Genomic DNA, 19,963 nt, shown 5'->3' with positions numbered 1-19,963 from the left:
CTTTTCCTGGGACACCCTCAAGGAAATTTATTCCTTTTCCCATTACTTTTTTCACAGCTTTTGCGTGGCACCAGTTATTGATTACCAGTCCCCCAATTTTACTCCTTTCCTTTATTGCACTTTATTATTTTCCACTTTCGGAGTGTGAGAAATGGAATTGTGATATTATTATTTTTTCCTCTCATGCGTTAGATAAAAATTAGTATTAGCTAAATTGGTAGCTGTTTGGTATGTATGTTTAAATAATTTTTTTAATTTTTTTGAAAATACGTGTGAATGAAAAAATGTATCAAAATACATATAATATTGTTCAAAAACTGAAAACATATGTTCAAACACATGTACTAAACACTCCCTACACTTCTTTGGAATATATTACAAATAAAAAATCTTGTCCATTTTACTCAATAAACTCTGAAGTTTGGGCTAAGTGTGCCTTTGGGAAGTGTGTTTTGCACTTCCCAGACTCAACATTTGCGTTTCTGGCTTTTTTTTTTTTTAGTTGAAAAGTTTGACTTTGCAACTAATTTTTAGCCACATATGGGTCTTGTGCATTGTTTATAGATCTACAAATTTCACTTTTCAGTAATTTTTTATTAAAAATGAGTCTCACGGTACTATTTACACATTTAAAAATTATTTTACTACAGTATTTTTCAGTTTTCAGCTATATCCAAACGGACCCTAAATATCTTCATCAAATATCCTCTCACTTGCTAAATACAACTAAGCATTCAAAATTGTTTAGTCTAATATTTTGTCCATTCAACTCAATTGGACACCAATTATTTCAGTCACAAATAGTTTTAAGGTTCTCAATTTTCATACCATATGATCAAGTTGAACATGAACTTTAGTTGTAGAAAGGTGTAATAATAAAAACAAATATATAGAAAGGAATAAATTTTTTTTTTTTTGGGTACTAATAACCTGTTTTTCCCAATTTGTGAAACTTGTTTTAAGAGCAAGTAGAAATGCTTGTACAGTAGTCCAAAGACCTCTTCCTTTCAAGTATACAACGAAGGCCAAAACAACACCTACTGGAACCCCAACCAGATAATATGCCCCAAGATTTACATAGGCTCCTATGTCCTGCCACCCACTTCCTCTAGCAACCCCTGATGCATACATAGCACGAAATAACTTTGTGAGTTAATGGCAAGCAATATCAAGAAAGAATCACAACTTCTACATTTGCATCTTATGCTGATCTATTTTGATGAAATTAATATGCATAGTATGATTATGATCGTTATGACTATGGCATAACTACTAACTAGACATTTCCTGTTAAGGATGTAAGGCTATTTTTTAATCCAGAAAGAAATTTACTTCCAAGAGTGAACTTGTTTAAATTTTTCCACACCATTAGTTAACTTTTTAAATGCAAAGAAAATATTCTAAATGAAGACAATTTTTTTTTTTTAAATGATTGTATTGTCCTATTAAATTCTTAATAGAGTAATGCAAAAGACACAACAAAAATTACTTTTAATGAATTATAAAGACCAATAAGTTATCAAAGTTGAGTTAAATTGTTAAATATAAGAATTAAAAAGAGTAATGACAAAAACTAGTAAATAATAAATTAAAGTATTCTAAGTAGTAATAATTAAAATTCACTTAACAATAATAATTAATAATTTTGTTATAGTAAGAGACAATATATGATTTCTAAGGTTTTTTTTTGAAAACCCAATCAAAACTCATGCATTCATAATAACAAAGAGTCAGAATACAAGGCCTCTAAAGCCGGGGCCGGTGAATCTTCCAGCCATACAGTTTCATTCTCTATCTCCCTAGCGAACTGAGCTAGCGAATGAGCAGCTCCATTAGCACTCCGTCGAACCCAGCTTGTGGACCATGCATGTAAACCAGCTGTGAGGCATCGAATATCATCATATATATGGCCCAACCGTGAACAGTTAAACCGAGTTGATGATATGGCTTTCATAACTTCAGCATTGTCTCCCGCAATGATCAGATCGGAAAAACCGGCATCCACTGCAAACTCCATGGCTTTACGACAAGCCAACGCTTCCGCTTCCTCGCTATCTGAGACTGGTGGACCTCGGGCAGCACAGGCAGCCATCACTTCCCCCTTCTCGTTCCGTATGACCGCACCAAACCTAGAGGTCCGCAAGCATGGAGACGTTGCCGCATCAAAATTCAGCTTGTAGACCAAGCCCGATGGTGGTTTCCACCTATCTCTGTCCCCACCCACGGACGTCTCGATGGCCAACGAGTCCTGAGCATCCTGGAAATCCACCAACATGTCCTTAGCTCTTTGAGTAAGCTTAGCTGGATCTTGAACATGTCCTCCATAAATAATAGAGTTCCGTTGGTTCCATATTATCCATCCTTGCACCAAAAACAACTCGAACTCTTCTGTAGGCAGCCTATCCATCATGCCTTCAACCAATTGCATAAAATCCCATTGTCCCAGGACACTTTTCTGAATTTTGCTAGAGCAGCCCGCCCACACATCTTGAGCCACTCGACATTCCCACAGAACGTGAAGCACAGATTCCAATCCTCCTTTGCAAATTTCGCACCCACCATCCTCTGTTATCTTGCGTCGAAACAGAGCATCCTTGGTTGGAGGATATCCTGACATGCCCTCCATCCAAAAATCTTTATTTTGTTGGGCACACGAAGCTTCCACAACTTGGCCCACACATGACTTCCTCGAATTGGCATAGATGACTCGCCCACTCCTTGCTCCTCTCTTGAAAGTGTGCGTGCAATATGATATCCCGACTTCACCGTGTATTCCCCAGATTTATTATGGAGCCAATACACCTTGTCCATCACATATCTCCTACTCAATGGAATCCGTAAAATCGCCTCCGCATCATCCCTGTGGAATCTACTCCTTATAAGCTCACCATCCCAAGTATGCCTTTCCCAATCAATTAACTCGGCAACTCTCCATTCCCATTCCTCTTCAACAAGCGGGTGAATCACCTTATTACAAGGATAGTTAGGGATCCATTTATCCTGTGTGACTCGAATAGAAGATCCGTTACCCACTCTCCAACAGCAACCAGTCTTCAGAATTGGTTTGGCAGCAATAAGGCTCTTCCACGTATATGAGCTATTTGGGGTATCAGAGGCCTCCAAAAAGCTTGTTCTTGGGAAGTACCTTGCTTTGAGGCAACCATAAAGAAGCGAGTTTTGATCTTGTATAAGTCTCCACCCTTGGTTTGCCAGCATAGCAAGGTTGAAATCCCTCAGATCTCTAAAGCCCATCCCTCCCTCCTTTTTGGGTTGTGATAGTGCACTCCAACTCCTCCAGTGAATTTTCCTCTCATCCCCCACCTGTCCCCACCAAAACCTAGCACACATAGAGTTTAGCTCATTACAAAGTTTGACTGGGAGTAGAAAAACCCCCATCGTGTACGTCGGAATGGACTGGGCCACCGCTTTTATTAGCACCTCCTTTCCCGCCCTAGACAACATCTTCCCCTTCCACCCTTGAATCTTTTTCCAAACTCTATCCTTTAGAAAGGAGAAGGTTTGGTATTTAGCACAACCAACAAGAGTGGGCAAGCCTAAATAAGACTCAAATCTGTCCACAGCCTTAACCCCTAGTTCATGCTTAATCCAATCTCTCTGTGCTCCCTCAGTGTTACTACTGAAAAAAACCGAGGACTTCTCAAAGTTGATGCATTGGCCGGAAGCATCTTCATATAATTTGAGAGTTTGGTTAATGACATGAACTTCTTCCTTCTTGGCCTGGCAAAAAAGCAGGGAATCATCTGCAAACAATAGGTGGGAAATACTTGGGGCTCTCCGGCAAACAGATATGCCATGTATCCTTCCTTCCAGCTCTGCTTTTGCAAGTAATGCAGTAAAGCCTTCTGCACATAACAGAAACAAATAAGGGGACAAAGGATCTCCTTGACGGAGTCCCCTAGAAGGGATAATATGGCCATAAGATTTACCATTAATGCAAATAGAAAAAGAAGGTGAAGTAACACAACCCATCACATGCTTAATCCATACTTCTGGAAAGCCCAGTTTCACCATGATTCCATTAAGAAAAGACCATTCAACTCGATCATAAGCTTTGCTAATATCCAACTTCAATGCTAAGGATCCATTCCTTCCCTTTTTTCTACAATGCATACTATGTAAGGTTTCATAAGCAACCAGTACATTATCAGTAATGAGTCGGCCAGGTACAAAGGCACTTTGTGTTGGAGAGATCAAATGAGGGAGGATCAGTTTAAGTCTGTTTGCAATCACTTTGGAAATAATCTTGTAGATAACATTGCAGAGACTAATGGGCCTAAAGTCTGTCATTTTTTCTGGGGATTTTATTTTTGGAATAAGGACAATATGGGTATAATTAATATCAGGCAACATATTCTCATTATTTAAATAATCCAGAACAGCAGTAGTCACATCATTGCCAACAATATGCCAAAATTTCTAATAAAAAAGAGCATTCATACCGTCTGGACCGGGAGCTTTTGTAGGACCCATCTGAAACAGTGCTACTCGGACTTCCTCAGCAGTGTATTCACAAGTTAGGACTTCCTTCATATTGGTGGTTACTTTATTAGGAACAGCACTGAGACAATCCGCCATACGGTCACAGCTACCTGCTCGAAACAAATTCTCAAAATATTCAGTGGCCACCCTAGCAATATCCTCAACTTCCTCGCACCACCTATCATGCCCATCTTTAATCCCCTGTATGTAGTTTCTCCGCTGTCTTTGAGTGGTTTTAGTGTGGAAAAACTTTGTGTTCTTGTCCCCATGTTTCAACCAGGCCACTTGGGATCGTTGAGCCCAATAAATCTCCTGTTTGAGAAGAAGATCATCTAACTGCCTACTTGCTGCCAACAGTTCAGCTTTGCACTCTACAGTATAGTCACTAGCATTAAGCCTCTCCACGTGTCTCTGTAACTTTTTAATGGCTTCAATATCCGAGTGGGTCCTAGAAGAACCCCATACATGTAATTCCTCCCCACAACTTGTTATCTTTCCATGTGCAGCAGCTAAAGGAGATAACACTCCACTTGTTTTGTTCCAAGCATCACGTACAGTTGCCTCACAATCTTCCAAAAGCAGCCAAGCTTCCTCAAAGCGGAATCTCTTTGGCCCACGAGTTCTAAAGTCCCTAGCTCTTCTAGTCTCCAGCAAAATTGGGAAGTGGTCAGAGGCATGTGAAGAGAGATGATATACTGTGCTATCCAGGAACTTTTCTCTCCACTCCACATTCGCCACAGCCCGGTCCAGCCGTTCCTTTGTATTTGCAACCCCTGGCCGTTTGTTGTTCCATGTGAGAGGGAACCCAACAAAGCCTAGATCAGCCAAACGGCAGGAATCCAACGCCATGCGAAACTCATCCATCTGTGATTGACTCGGTGGACATCGACTTTGTTTTTCGGATGTGTGCAGGATAGCGTTAAAGTCCCCTATACACATCCATGGCCCATTAACAAAAGACAAGAGATGGTTTAACAGAGCCCAAGACTTATGTTTCTGACTTGCTTCCGGCCACCCATAAAATCCAGTTAAAAACCATTCGAAACCATCCTCCTCCACCACCTTCGCAAGCACATGGTTATCTGTAAAATTAATGACATCCAATCTGACCTCTTTTTTCCAAAGCAGCGCTAGCCCACCTCCAGAATTTGGCTTTTTGATAATCAACTTGTTCTTGTACGGTAACTCTCTACAATACCAGTCAAAACCTTCTCTGTCCAAGCGTGTCTCCATTAAAAAACACACTGTGGGAGCTTTGTCCTTCACTAATTTGTGAAGGTTTCGAACTGTCCAAGGGTTCCCAAGCCCTTGGCAGTTCCAACTTAATAACTTCATTGTGCTAGGCAAGGGCGTTCCGACGCCCCCGCCGCTTTGCTATCTTGAGAGTCATTCTGCACCTTCCCACGCTTTACTTGTTTTATCTCCAAACCTTCTGCATGGTCCTGTTCACATTCATGCACCAAGCTTCTTTTTCCCAAGGACGTGCTAGTCCCACTCTTCTTATTTTCATTAAGCCCACAGTCCATACGTGAAAGTCTAGTCCAAGTGGGCCGAGACTTATTTAAATTTGGCCCATTATGCTTTAAGTCTTCCCCATGTTCATGCACGTTACCAGCATGGTTTGTCCCTTCCTCACGTGCAAGTTCAAGATTCAAATTTTGAACTTCCAAAGATACTTCCGTAAATCTCGCATTCATCCGTTCACTATTAATCCCAGATTTCACGCCTTCCCCCATGATCTCCTCCTGGAATTTTGGGACAATCCCGGAACATCCGTTACCTACATTCTCAGGCTTGTCAACCGCCGTAGACCGTAACTCATTGGAAGCCATCGCCGCCACTCCACCATGCCCATCTTCATGCACCTTTCCAGATACCTCAACATTTTCATCCCGTTGGTAATTCGGCCAGCTTGAATCTCGCCGTGGAGGCGACCGGGTTCGCCCACCCGAAGCTCTCATCCACTCCCCATATTGGCAGATCACATCGCCTCTGCTTTTTGTCTGTGCAAAATAGTGCGCACAGTGCTTGATGTCGTGCCCCAAAATTCCACACCAATGGCAAAACAATGGTAGGCGTTCATATTTAAAGGTGACCCAAGTTTTCTGACCATCGGACCCAGCAAGAAAGCCTCCTCGGCGAATTGGTTTCGAGATCGGGATGGCCACTTTAACCCTCATAAACAGACTTTGAGTGTCCTGTCGCCGACGCTTCTCCACTTCCTCCACTTCACCCAGTCGGCTACCAACTTCCGTCGCAACCTTAGGGGACACCATATCAAATGGGGCGCCCCATATTTGAATCCACAAAGCCACAGACTCGAACCTAACGTTCTCCGCTGTCATCCCTTTTTTCCACCTTTGGAGCATAAGTGCCTGATTGTCAAAGGTCCATGGACCACCCCTGAAAACCCTCTCCAGATCATATTCCGTGTTAAACTTGAACTGGAATAGGCTTGTTCCCACTTCAACAATCTGGAACCCCAACCAGATAATATGCCCCAAGATTTACATAGGCTCCTATATCCTGCCAGCCACTTCCTCTAGCAACCCCTGATGCATATATAGCACAAAATAACTTTGTGATTTAATGGCAAGCAATATAACAAGAAAGAATCAATTCTACATTGGCATCTTATGCTGATCTATTTTGATGAAATATACACAATATGATTATGATGGTTATGACTATGGCATAACTACTAACTAGACATTTCCTGTTAAGGATGTAAGGCTATTTTTTAATCCAGAAAGAAATTTACTTCCAAGAGTGAACTTGTTTAAATTTTTCCACACCATTAGTTAACTTTTTAATTGCAAAGAAAATATTCTAAATGAATAATGAACTAATGTGTATTTGATAGTATAGCTATAGTATTCACTTGAATTGATAAGAATTAAAAGTTATAACTTTCAAAAATTTAGCTCCAAATCAAAGCCCATTACATGAGAGAAATGTGAGAAAGTTACCTGAAAGTACTGCTTGTAACTGTAAGCCATCCATAATTATTGAGAGACAAAGCAAAGGAGCCATATCTGCAATACGATCTACAATTTCCTTCTTACTGCTGAAGGCATAGCCCAAAACACGATGGCAGAAGAAGAGAATCATAGCTACAATAACCATCTCTGCCACTACAAGAACCATTATGGCCTTAAACAGTCGTTTTAGCTGCTTGTGCATTCCCAGCTCCCAACTCATTTGAAACCCGAGTGCTACAAAGAGTTTATGTATTCTTTTCAAAACAATTGTGTAACATGCTTAGACAAGTTTAGGCGTAAGGAAACAAATTTAAGAGCAAACCTTGCTGTTGCCGCAAATCCATATGGTATGTAGTACTGCAAATTGGTAATTGTAAGGCTGCATGCAGTGAAAAATTAGAAGCATTCTATTGTAAATCTCATACAGTAAATATGGAAAAGAAGCATACCATAGCGAAAGCACTGAAGTCTCCAATTCTGGATTTGGTAAAAGCCCGGAAAGCAAAATAAGTCCCTCCAACGACCACCATTCAAGACTATTATGATTGACAAGCAACAAAATGCTAAGAGACTTGATACATGTAGCCAAAAAATGAAGACTACAAATTTCTTGAAAGAAAGAACAAAACAGAAAATTACCAAACCATTCCAGCTGAAGGAACAACAAAACGAAAGAACTCCCCCATGCTGAAGAAGACATCCTTTGAGAATACGGCAAGAGTTTTCTCACAAGCAGAAGAGTACTTCATGTATACCCCAAGCAGGAGCACATCCAACAAATATGATGAAGCAGAGGCTAATGCAGCCACACTACTTCCTAACTTTAATTTAAAAACTAGAGTCCAACAAAAAGGTATATGGAAACATAGAGCTGCAAATGAACTAAAGAGCAATGGAAGGATCAGGCTCTAAGTCTGGTAATAGCGAACTAGTGGTTGAAGTATAGCGTATGCAAACAGGTTAGGGATGAGGCATACGCAGTATTTGTGAGCTATATGTGAGATTGTTGGATCTTGACCTATGAGTATTAGTAATTTGTCTGTGAACATCCATAGGATAGATATTGGGATACAAACCAGAATAAGAGAGATGATGGCGGCGTAAGTATAAATTCCTAGTTTTTTATATTGTTCTGCCCCATAATCTTGTCCGCATAAGTCTCTAATGCACCAGCCATCCCACACTGCTTAGCAGTCAAAAATTCACTTATCATGATGATTGAATTATATTCCTTAATTAGACATATCAGATTCTCAAACTAGTAGACATCTATGCTGACATAGTAACTACTCCGTCTGATGTTATGACAAAAACAACAACAACAATAAATATGGTTTGGATATACATTTGACAAAGAATTATGCTTTTGATTTACTAATTTATATAAGTAAATAAACAGATATTAGGATGTTAGTTTTAGACAAGTCAATCAAGTTCATTTAGGCTTGTGAAGAATCTTGAGTTCTACCAACACACAAAGAAAAAAAAAAAAAAAAGAGAGACTAGTGCATTAGGATAAGCTTTGCTGATTGCTTATTTGCTGAAAGTAATACAGGAATAAAAATGGGGGATTATTTGATTTTTTTTTTTGTTGTTGTTGTTGTTGTTGTTGTTGTGTGTATAACCTCTCAAAATAATCCCAAAAAACTGGATTTTTTTGGGCTTGCCAAACGCACTTCAAGCACGAAGATGGTCCACTTTAAACCAGACCAAATTTATTCGGAAAGCCAAATAATCAATTAAGCTGAAATTGTTTTTGCAGCTTTACTATGGATACATATTTCATTAATTAGTGATTGGTAAATCTATAGGTGTGTCTTCTATTCTACGCTGATTAAAAACCAGGGTTTTCACTTTTTTCAGCTATAATGCATGCATGAAATTTATCTAGAGGAGGACAAAGGAGACAAAAGGACTTTACAATGAGACTCTAGCCAATTACAATGGTGAAAGAAAGGTGACAGAGACCCCGGAAAGAGAGAGTTCATCAAGGTGTCCCACCATCATCAGAGTAACAAACGGCAGGCTATAATGCAAGACTGAGACAGCTACCATTGGTGCTGATAAAAAGCTCACCATCTTTAGCTCTTTCACAAACACCTCTCACTTCCCTTCCATTTCCTGCCTTAATTCCTTCAGAAACAAACAGTGCCTATTCAGATTTCCTAGTCTGATTCAAACAGTTTCAACCACTACTATTGCTATTAGCTCTTAACTCTTTTTGACCTGTTGTGTTCAACATGATATGGCTTAGATTTGTATGCCCAAACTTTAGGCTATCTCGTAGTTTGGTCCAACTGTGACCATTAATTTGGCCTCAGCAGCATATTCCCACTCACATTCTCCATAAGTTCCTATCCAAGGTTTTGAAACCCGGACCGGACCGTACGGTCCGACCGGGAAAACCTCGAACCGTTCATCTTTACGGTTCTTTTAGTTTCAAGAACCTCTCTATGTGAAAAAAAACAGGGACCCGTGTGAACCGCGGTCGGACCTCACGGTTCTGAGAACCGTGATCAGACCGCTTCTCACGGTTCCCTCCTTCCCTTTCAATCTGAACCTCAAAAAAAAAAAAAAAAAAAAAAAACACAGAAAAACAAGCTTTAAATTCTACTCCCTTCAGAGTAAGAGTTGATGGTGGAGAGGGCCGATTGTTGGAGCGAACGGTCTTTGTAGAGGAGATCGAAGGAACGAGGGATTCTGACAGAGGAGGAAGGACGGCTGCTGCTGAAGCTTGTGTCTGAGTCTCGTGATTGGTTGAATTGACGGAACTACCATTTTTTCCCCCTAAAAAATGGTGGTCCAAAAGAACCAGATCTGAGGTCACAACTCACTATGGACTTTGTTCTTCACAGCGTAGCTCCACAATGGACTAGATGACATCTTTACTTTGTGATTTTGGTCTAAGAGGAAAGAGGAACAAGAGATTTCATGGAGAGAGAGAGAGAGAATGGGTTCTGCAAAATGATGTTTGGGCGAGAGAGAAGCATTTTTTGTCTTGCAAAGGTAGTGTTGAATCTGTTGATACTTCATTTTTCAAAGCCACGGTCAGATCAAATGCCCAAATGCCTAACAGCTAGCCACCTTGAAACTTTAAACATTGAGATTTGGAATTATAATTTATAACCAGAGGACATGATTTAGGGTCCGTTTGGATACAGCTGAAAACTGAAAACTGAAACTGAAAACTGAAAAACACTGTAGCGAAATAATTTTTAAATGTGTGAATAGTATCGTGGGACCCATTTTTAATGAAAAAGTTGCTGAAAAGTGAAATTTGTGGGTCCGTGAACAGTACACGATGTGCTGTGATTGGTCCAAAAAAATTTGAAAAGTCAAAGTTTGCGGCTACTGTTCATTGAACAGTGCATGAACAGTAGCCGCAACACCAAAACGCCAAAAACGCGTGAAAAAAAAAAAAAAAAAAAAAAAAAAAAAAAAAAAAACGCAAACGCAGACGCAGAAGTTTCATCCCAATCCAAACGCAACCTTAGTCTAATGTAGCTTTTTTCAATTTTTTATTCTTTGCTTTAGTCATTTTTCTGGTCTGCTGCAGCATCTTTTAATTTTTTATTCGTTTCTTTAGTCATGTCTTCTGTACGTGGTAGTGTTTAGTCTGTTTCTTTTTTTGTAGCCTAGGCAGATAGGCTGTTGTGGATGATAAATAGTTAAATATTTTAATGGTATAAATCATGACTTTTAAAGATATTGTTAGGTTGATTAATGTGCAAATTTATTAAAATATTATAAATGATAAGAAAATATCTATTTAAAACTTATATTAAACTGTAAAAAATACATTTTATTTTTAGTAGTCTCTGAATACTTGATTTTCTTTAAATGTTTAGTTAAGATTATTAATTTTTATGCATTAATTTTTATTTATTTCATATTAATTAATTATTAAATTAATTATTATGTCATCACAGTTCGACCTCAAAAACTTTGAACTTCTTCATTTTACGGTTCAATGAACTGTCCGGATTTGAAAAATCTTAAGCATGCAACTGTCATGTTTGCACCTGAAACACATCCCCCCAGATGTCATGATTCACAGAACAAATATGGGACGTTCCACAACATTTGGCAACTACAAGAAGTCAAGAATAACCATACTTGCCCCTCCCGAAATAAAATATAAACAAAAAAAAAAGAATATTAAATTTTGTTTTGGAGAAATAGAAACATATTGAATTCAAATCAACCCGTTGGAAAATCAGCCAATACAATGTTTTCAATGTCTGGTAGAATAGACTCCATCCATGCTAATAAATAAAAAGATACTGAAGCTCTCATTGCCAAAGCATGAGTTACAACCCTACCTTGTCTATAAGTATGAGAAAATAAAAAACTCTAAAGCGAGTTTATTGAAGACAGAATATCTTTGATGAAATTACCAAAAGCCAAGTGATACATATTACCTTTACAGATAGCATTGATGACAATTTCCGAGTCGCCTTCTAATGTGGACTCGTTGAAACCAAGCTCTTTTGTAAACAGAACTGCACGCCAAGCTGCCAAGGCTTCAGGGTAATTATTGATGAGGGCTTAGGGATTTTTTCAGAGAGAGAAGCCATTACTTCGCCAAGGGAGTTTCGGATTACAACTCCTTTCCCAGCTTCACCCGAATCTTCAAAGAAAGCCCCATCAAAATTAGCTTTTACCAAACCAGTTGTAGGCAGTCTCCAGGCAGGTTTAGCAAGCGGAGCTAATTTGGCTGGTGTCCCATTAAAACGTTTGAAGTCTCAGAGATATTTGTCATTTTCGGTCACAAAATTCAGAGGAATAGTTGGCTCATTGAAACAGCATTTGTTCCTTCGGTTCCAAAGTGACCAAGCAGTAGTGGCAGGGATTCTAAGGGGACTGCTGTGTAGGCTTAGAATTGATTAAAGGAAATTCGAGTTGCTTAGAAAAAGGAACAAGGTGTGACAAAACCTTCTTAAGAGAAATCCATCTCTTGAAAATAGTACTAGGCCAATCTATGTAATTGCATTCAAAACTAATCACAAAGTAACTACAATCTGGCACTTGTTTGGCATTGGCAGCCTTCTAGATACTTGACAAGTGTTTAAATCCTATTGGCTAATGCTTAACCAATCATCTAACTAACTAACTAGTTACAAGATGATTAGCATGCAACCACTTGAAATTCCCTACATCAGGACTCTCCCTCTTAAGAAGCATTTGACCTCAAGTGCTCTTGGTTGCTACAAGTTTTGTATGAATTTCTAGCATTCTAGGATGATGCAGTTGCATTGTATAATGATTTTGCTGTTGTTGGCAGCACACCAAAGATTGCTGCTTCAGTACAGCGAAGTCCCACACAACCAACCTTCATCTTCATAAGAGTTCTACCCGGAAATGCATATTAACTTAAAATTGCCTTTCAAGTATAAGTCATTATACTTTTCTTTTTTCTTTTTTAAGAAAAAGAAAATTGTGAATGGTTTACCAATTAATTAATTGAGGATAAAACGTAATAATGCACCAATAATTATTTTTGAAAACACACACAAACATAGAAATACGATTAACTTCACTTTAAAGAAATGGTAAGCTTTAAAAGAAAGGGCCAAATTGTTCTACACATAACACACACTTTTTTAAGCAATATAAGATTAAGTTTTTTTTTTTTCTTTTTTTAAAAACAAATATACATAGAAGGGAGATAGGATGAGGTTCTAACACAAAAGCACACCACAAACATTACTAAAAAATTATGTTAACTTTTAAAGGCTTATATAATTACTGTTTTTTTTTTTTTTTAGAATCTCATTTCATGTATTGTGAGCCCATATATGTGTGTGTGTTTCTCAAATAAATAAATAAAAATGTATTGTGAGCATATATATTATTAGAGATTTATAATAATAATAATAATAATAATAACATTTAACTTTTGATTAAGCGGACACCATAAATTGAAACTCTCTAAAAAAAATCATAATATTTTGCCCTAAAAAGTTAGTAAGAATAATTTTACATGTCATTATTCTATTACATATTTTTCAAATAATTATAAATTTTATTCTATATTTAAATCTTACATTGAAATCTTACCAAATCATATTTTCTTTTTCTTTTCTTTTTTTTGATAGAAAATATTATTTTCTTTATATAGTATAATATATAGTTTCATACTTCCATATATGAACAAAATCATAATAAATGTTTATTAATAATTACCATAATTATTAAATTTTTTGCTTTGATAAAAAAATATTTTGTGAAAATTTCTTATTAATTGCACAAGTTCCATGAGAGTATGAGACCACCCCTGCGTAGGACTCACACACATGAGATCCGAACATGTTACATGAGAGAACTCTAGTAAAACTGACTTATAAGATACTTTTCTTTTCTTTTCTTTTTTGTGCACAAAGCCCATCTTCAACAAAGCTCACTCAATTACCTTGATCCCACCAACAACCCAAAGGAGATACTATCTCTACTAAACCCAAAAGCCCATATCTCAACTGACCCAAAAGAACCTATAGTGACTTTCTTACAACATATATGGGTTGGCCCAAATAGCATACGTATACATGGGCTGTTATTGTTTGTTAAACAGACAACGGAAACCTCTCACTCTCATCATCCCAATTCAAAACCTTAAGCATGGCTAGAAGCTTTGTATAGAGGAGCAACGTTTGTCAATGTCAGGAGGGTTAGGGCAAAGGAGTTTTGAGATCGTTTTCTGTGGGTATCCGAAGCACTCAACAAAATTAGAGTGGTATTATATACCATTAATGTCACGTCCCAAACCCGGTACCCGGATTTGTGACCATGACCGGCATGCTAATATCAAGCCTAAACCTGATATTAACAAGAACCAACTTAACTTTTACAAAAATTTTCCAAAAGCTTCTCTTTTTCATTTCAGAATAATTTTCTTGTTTCTTTTCTTAAATGATATAACCTTTCACTTAACATTCAGAGCCTCTACATTTTACTCCAAAGAATAACATAATTCACCAATTGTTCAAATTCGGAATTTCACATAATACATCTCTTAATACTTTAAGGTATACACTTTCATTAGATCCCAAAATAAACAATGCTACAAATCTAAACATCATATTGCTAACTTAGGATCTATACATAAAAAAAACTAAACCAGCTCCTTCCGAAACTCGACTAAGGCTCCCTCTGCTCCAAAATAAAACCTGCTAACTGAAAGAGTGGAAGGGGTGAGCTACACAGCTCAGTAAAGGTAAGATATAGGAGAATTCAATAAGGATGCATGTAACCAAATCATTTCATTTTATGAATATTCGAACAGGAAAACATCTTTTCATGCATAGTACTTTATACTATTCATAATAATAGCTTATACGCTCATCATAAGAAATAATTGTTCTCCTTTTTCTTATCGGTTTAATATTACTAAAACCTTTCGGATTAAACTTCTTTCACTTCCTACAAAGTCGCCATACATATATTCTCATTACAATATAATTATTTTAACTTAAATAAGATAATTGGCAACTCTGTATTAAGCTGGAAACATCTTGACTAATAAGAAAACTTTTCTTTATAAACTTCTTCTCATAGAATACTATAACTTTCATGATCATAAAACTTAACGTTTCAAAAAAAACATTTATCTGATAACTTTTAAACATAACTTGTACTTTCATCAGAAACTTTACCTTTATAGCATATCAGAATTTTCAGAAACTTTTATCTTTAATGAACAGCTTTTCTTTTCATTAGAACTTCTTCTTGCCATGAGAGTTTTCACTTTTCACAATACATTTAAACAAAATAATTCTCTCATGATTAATAACATAACATAGCTGTTCATAAAAAACTTATTGGTTAGCCCATATCTGACAAGTCTGTACTTATTTGGGAGGCTTCTAGCACCACAGTGCTAGGCATCCAGCATTCCCCACAATGCCAGGTATTCCCGGGATCACATCATCATAATACATATCTTCCAACCATGGGGGTAGGTTGGCTTCCCCCACAAGTTGGCCGTAACCAACAAGGGGCGGGTACAGCAGAGCCAGTCCCACTTAATGGCCAAATCATATAACATTTTCCATGGAAAGCTAGTAATTAACCCCTACTAGCAGAGTTCAGATCACCAGAGGACATAACCCGAAAAAATTTTATACTTTACATCATACTGCAATTTCTTATTTTGCATAATATTTGATAATAATAGCATTTTCATTCTTTTCATTAAACATCATGTTCATAGAATCAATAATAGCATCAATATGCTTAAATCATATACATAAGTTTTTCGAAAACTCACGAACATAACTTTGTCAGAATAATGATTACATGCCATATCTCTAATAAAAAACATTTTAATGCATAATATACTTTAAAATAACCTCATGACTTACCAAATACTCATATAACTTATCCCTTACCTGAAAGCAGAGGAACCGAGAGCTTAAAGTCGAAGGAGCTTAGACTTGGATACTGGTAACACCTAAACCATAAATCGAAGCTTATTACTATCTATAATTTCCTTGTCATAGACTTACACAATCAACTCAAAGCCTATTTCTTAGAATTAAGGAAATCCTAATCCCACCTCAACGAGGTTCCCACAAACAAAAATACATTCATCAACAACAAGTACAAAATCCTAGGGAAAACAACATTCTTATATTAATCCCATATTTCTAAAAGAGCTAACTTTATTTCAAAAGGTGCTTTAAGGTTAGGGTAATGATGCATGCATAAATATAAAATCTTTTAAGCATGATCATGTAACTATATAGATTCATATGATAACATACAACACGTCAGGCAAAACAGCTTCATACATACAACCATCTCATGGTTTGGAACCCCTTCCTTTGGGTACTAAACCTCAAAACAAGTTACACAAAATTAATCTATGATCGAAACATACCAAAAGATAAGCATATTAAATTATAGCTCAAAACATTCACCCTAACTTTATAATTAAATCCACAAAGTTAGGCATGTCTCTTACTATTCACTGTTCTATTCCAGCAGCATAGGCTCCATTTGTAAAATACAAACGGGCTGCTCAAACCCATCCAATTGTCATGAAATTTTACAGAATCACTCCCCTGTATGTCCAGTATATACCATAAAAATTTCGGGTTCAAACCATAAACCCATGATTTACTAAAAATCACGTAAAACAGCATATTCAAATCTGTCCTGTCTGAAATTCATGCCACTTATAAATTAAACCATTATTTTTATGTTCATCCAAATTCTGTGAGACCACTTCTATAACAGCCACAAGTGTCTTAGGTTTCATAGGAATTATCCCTAGCATCCAAATTCACTATATGCAATTTAATACATAATTTATCATGCATAAACGCAGAATCTGTCACAGTGACAGCTTTGCAACGTTTTATCATAAATTCATAAACAATTACCAAACAATGGTATTTTCATATGGGGATTTTTATACACTCATAAGACATATTATAAAACACTTACATACAGTCATTTAACCATTTAGGTCAAAATAAACACAACCAAAAATCCCAGCAGCAGCATCAAAAATACTCATCCTAAATTTTTCTTACTTTTTTAATCATGTAAAATCATTAATTAGTAAAAACCCTAATCTACCTTCCACAAACCATCAACACAACTCAAAGCTTCTTAAAATAGCATATATATATATATATATGGACTTACATGAAAGGATTTTCCTTTCCTAGTGGCTGGACCAGAAGGTATGAGAGGTAGAGAGCTTGAGAGAATTGAAAAGAGCTTCCTTCTTGCTGCTGGACTTTCTGTCTGGTGCAGCCAAGAAAATGGGATAAGGGGAAGACTTTTGGGTGGGTTTTTGTATTTCTTTTGGTGTGTGAACCGGTGGACTTGAGAGGAAGACTCAAGGGAGCTTCCTAGCACTTTCCTTAAGAGAAAAAGAGAGTAAAGTAAGCTGAAATTTCAGACTTGGTGTTTACCCGTAGGAAATAGAGAAGTAAGGAGCTTCTTGGATGTTCTATTTGTTTGAGAAAGTCAAAGAAGTGATTAGGTGGAGCTTGCTCATTGCATGTCCAAGTCTTGGTCTATGGGGTTTGTCATCATTCATGGTTCTAGGCTTTACATGTGTTGATTTTCAATTGATTGCATGTTGTGGAATTTCCACTATAATATCTCATGCATCATACATAGTTAAAACAACAACTATATATATATATATATATATATCTCATGCATCATGCATCATGCTTAATTAAAATACCAACTATGTATGTAATAACTTAACCCACTTAAATTATAGTTTGTACATGCTAAATATATATTTATAATACAAATAATCATTTCAATTATTTATAATCTTTACAATCTCTTATTCAATGACATTATAAAATAATATGTTTATTAAATACTTTTATATTAATTTTTGTAAGTAAGTGACTTAAAATATTAATAATACTTAACCACTTAAACACATAGTTTAATTATAAAAATTGAGTCGGGGTGTTACAATTAACATCCCAGCCCAGTCTAAGAGGCCCTTAAAATTCACTGATTTGCATATAAGTGGTAGTATGTCCAAAAATTAGGCTATCAATTTCAGCCCAACCCAACCAAGCTCTAGGTGTAGGCCCAAATACCGCGACATTATGGTTTTTTATAGTATTTCTTGGTCACCGACGTTGGTATGTTTTATTCTGACTCCAAACTTGCATAGGCTTAGGAACCTTGTATTATAAATAGTAATTTTTTTTTTTAAAAGTATTTTTGTTGTGTCATAACTCATGGCTAGTGTGAAAACTAACCACAATTTGCTGTTAATTTTCATTGTTTTTGTGCTACTCACAATTTGGATGTCATTGAATAAACGATTCACAATTTAAATGAGTTGATTATTTGTAACTTTGTTGTGGTGTAGTCTTTTTTTCTTTTTTTTCTTGGTTGTGTTATTGTAAGGGTTCTTAAGAACCAAAGTTGTTAATCTTACCATATATGCTTGCTGGTTTGTGGTAGCTAACAAAACTAATTTAAAGGTAGATTGGGCTTCAATTTCAAAGTTGGGTATTGATAAAGAGTTTGAGTAACTTGGCGTAAGTTTAGATAGAGCTGAAACTCACTTTCAGCTGCATTTGTGTCAAAATAAGTGGGTCCCGTGCACTGTTTAGAGGACTCACAAGTATTTTTTTAAGCAAAATTTTCATTAAAATTGAGTCCCACAGCACTATTCACACATTTAAAAATTATTTTACTATAATGTTTTCAGTTTTCAGTTTTTAGTAATAAACGGTATCCAAATAGATCCTAAGGATTTTGTTGATGGGGTTTTGAGTTGGATGTATTTGTTGGTAATTCTTTAATCACATTATATGTAGGGGGAGAGTGGTTGCAATTTGCAACAATAATGCATGATATGTTTTTTGATAAGATGCCTATAAAAGATTATTATAATGTGGCATTTATAAGGTAAATTGTGAGAATTATTGAGATAGGAACAGGTATATTTAGCCTTTCTGAGTTCTAAGAATTAATTCCTGCTCCACCAGACACCTTATTTACTTAGTGAGCAATTAAAATTCGATCACAAGAATTAGCTGCAATAGACAGCTAAAAATTTCAATGATAAGCATTGTGTTTGTAGATTGAATTATGGTTGTTGCTATCTAATGCCTATGCTAGGCTTCACACCATTTAATAAAACCATTAGAGCAACTTCATTTGCGCAGAATGACCAGGAACCATTTAATGTATATGGATAATCTGAAAACAAATACATAAAAATATAACATCCAGGGCAATTTAATAAAATATATGAAGGTTTTAGTCAAAGTGTTTTTGCTTATATGTAATTCCTTTTGTTTGTCGAGTTTTCTTTGATGAGTTTTTGACTAATTTGAGCTGCATTATAATAATAACTTTGTACTAGCATCGTATAGCTGCTATGACAACATGGTCCTTAGAAATTAGCTATCTTTAAATATGTGTTGTCCCTTGCCACTGCTTGCATTCTATTTGCACTGCCTTGCTCTATTTGTTGAAAGTTCTTGAGCCCCATGCTAAGTCCAAGATTGGCCTAAAGTTGAGGTTTTGTATAAGTTGTTTTGAACTTCAATTAAGTTTGTGGCTTAATATATGTGGCATGCATTAACGAGGCAATCTCTGAGAGGGCTCTGGTCAAATTATTTTTTCTTACATGTAATTCCTTTTGTTTATGAGTTTCCTTTGATAAGTCGTCAACATAATTATTGTACTTTTTACATTAGTTCCAAAAGCCATAGATTTGAGGAGGGTTGAGTCAATTCATATAAGCAACAAATTCATACTTTTATTTTCCACTCGGAAACCCACCTGTTTAAAAATCATATGATTGTGATTCTAAAAAAAATAATAAAAATACATAATGTTATTAATTTAACACTTGTGAAGCATAAGTGAACTAATATTATAACACTTGTTATATGTGTTATGATATTTTTGTTGTCTTTATAGATTTTCTCATATTAGAAATATATGTAGATAATTAATATGACTTTTGTTTGATTTCT

At 36.4% G+C, this 19,963-nt stretch overlaps 1 pseudogene; it reads right to left on the bottom strand.

Moving 5' to 3' along the window:
• Positions 1 to 903: 903 nt before the first annotated feature.
• On the bottom strand, positions 904 to 9,575 carry LOC115959858 (annotated as a pseudogene).
• Between the last annotated feature and the right edge of the window lie 10,388 nt (positions 9,576 to 19,963).

This window comes from Quercus lobata, chromosome 9 (assembly GCF_001633185.2).
Source record: "Quercus lobata isolate SW786 chromosome 9, ValleyOak3.0 Primary Assembly, whole genome shotgun sequence".
Taxonomy (NCBI): domain Eukaryota; kingdom Viridiplantae; phylum Streptophyta; class Magnoliopsida; order Fagales; family Fagaceae; genus Quercus; species Quercus lobata.
Note: the sequence above shows the minus strand (reverse complement) of the source record. Positions and strands in the feature narration are given on the sequence as shown.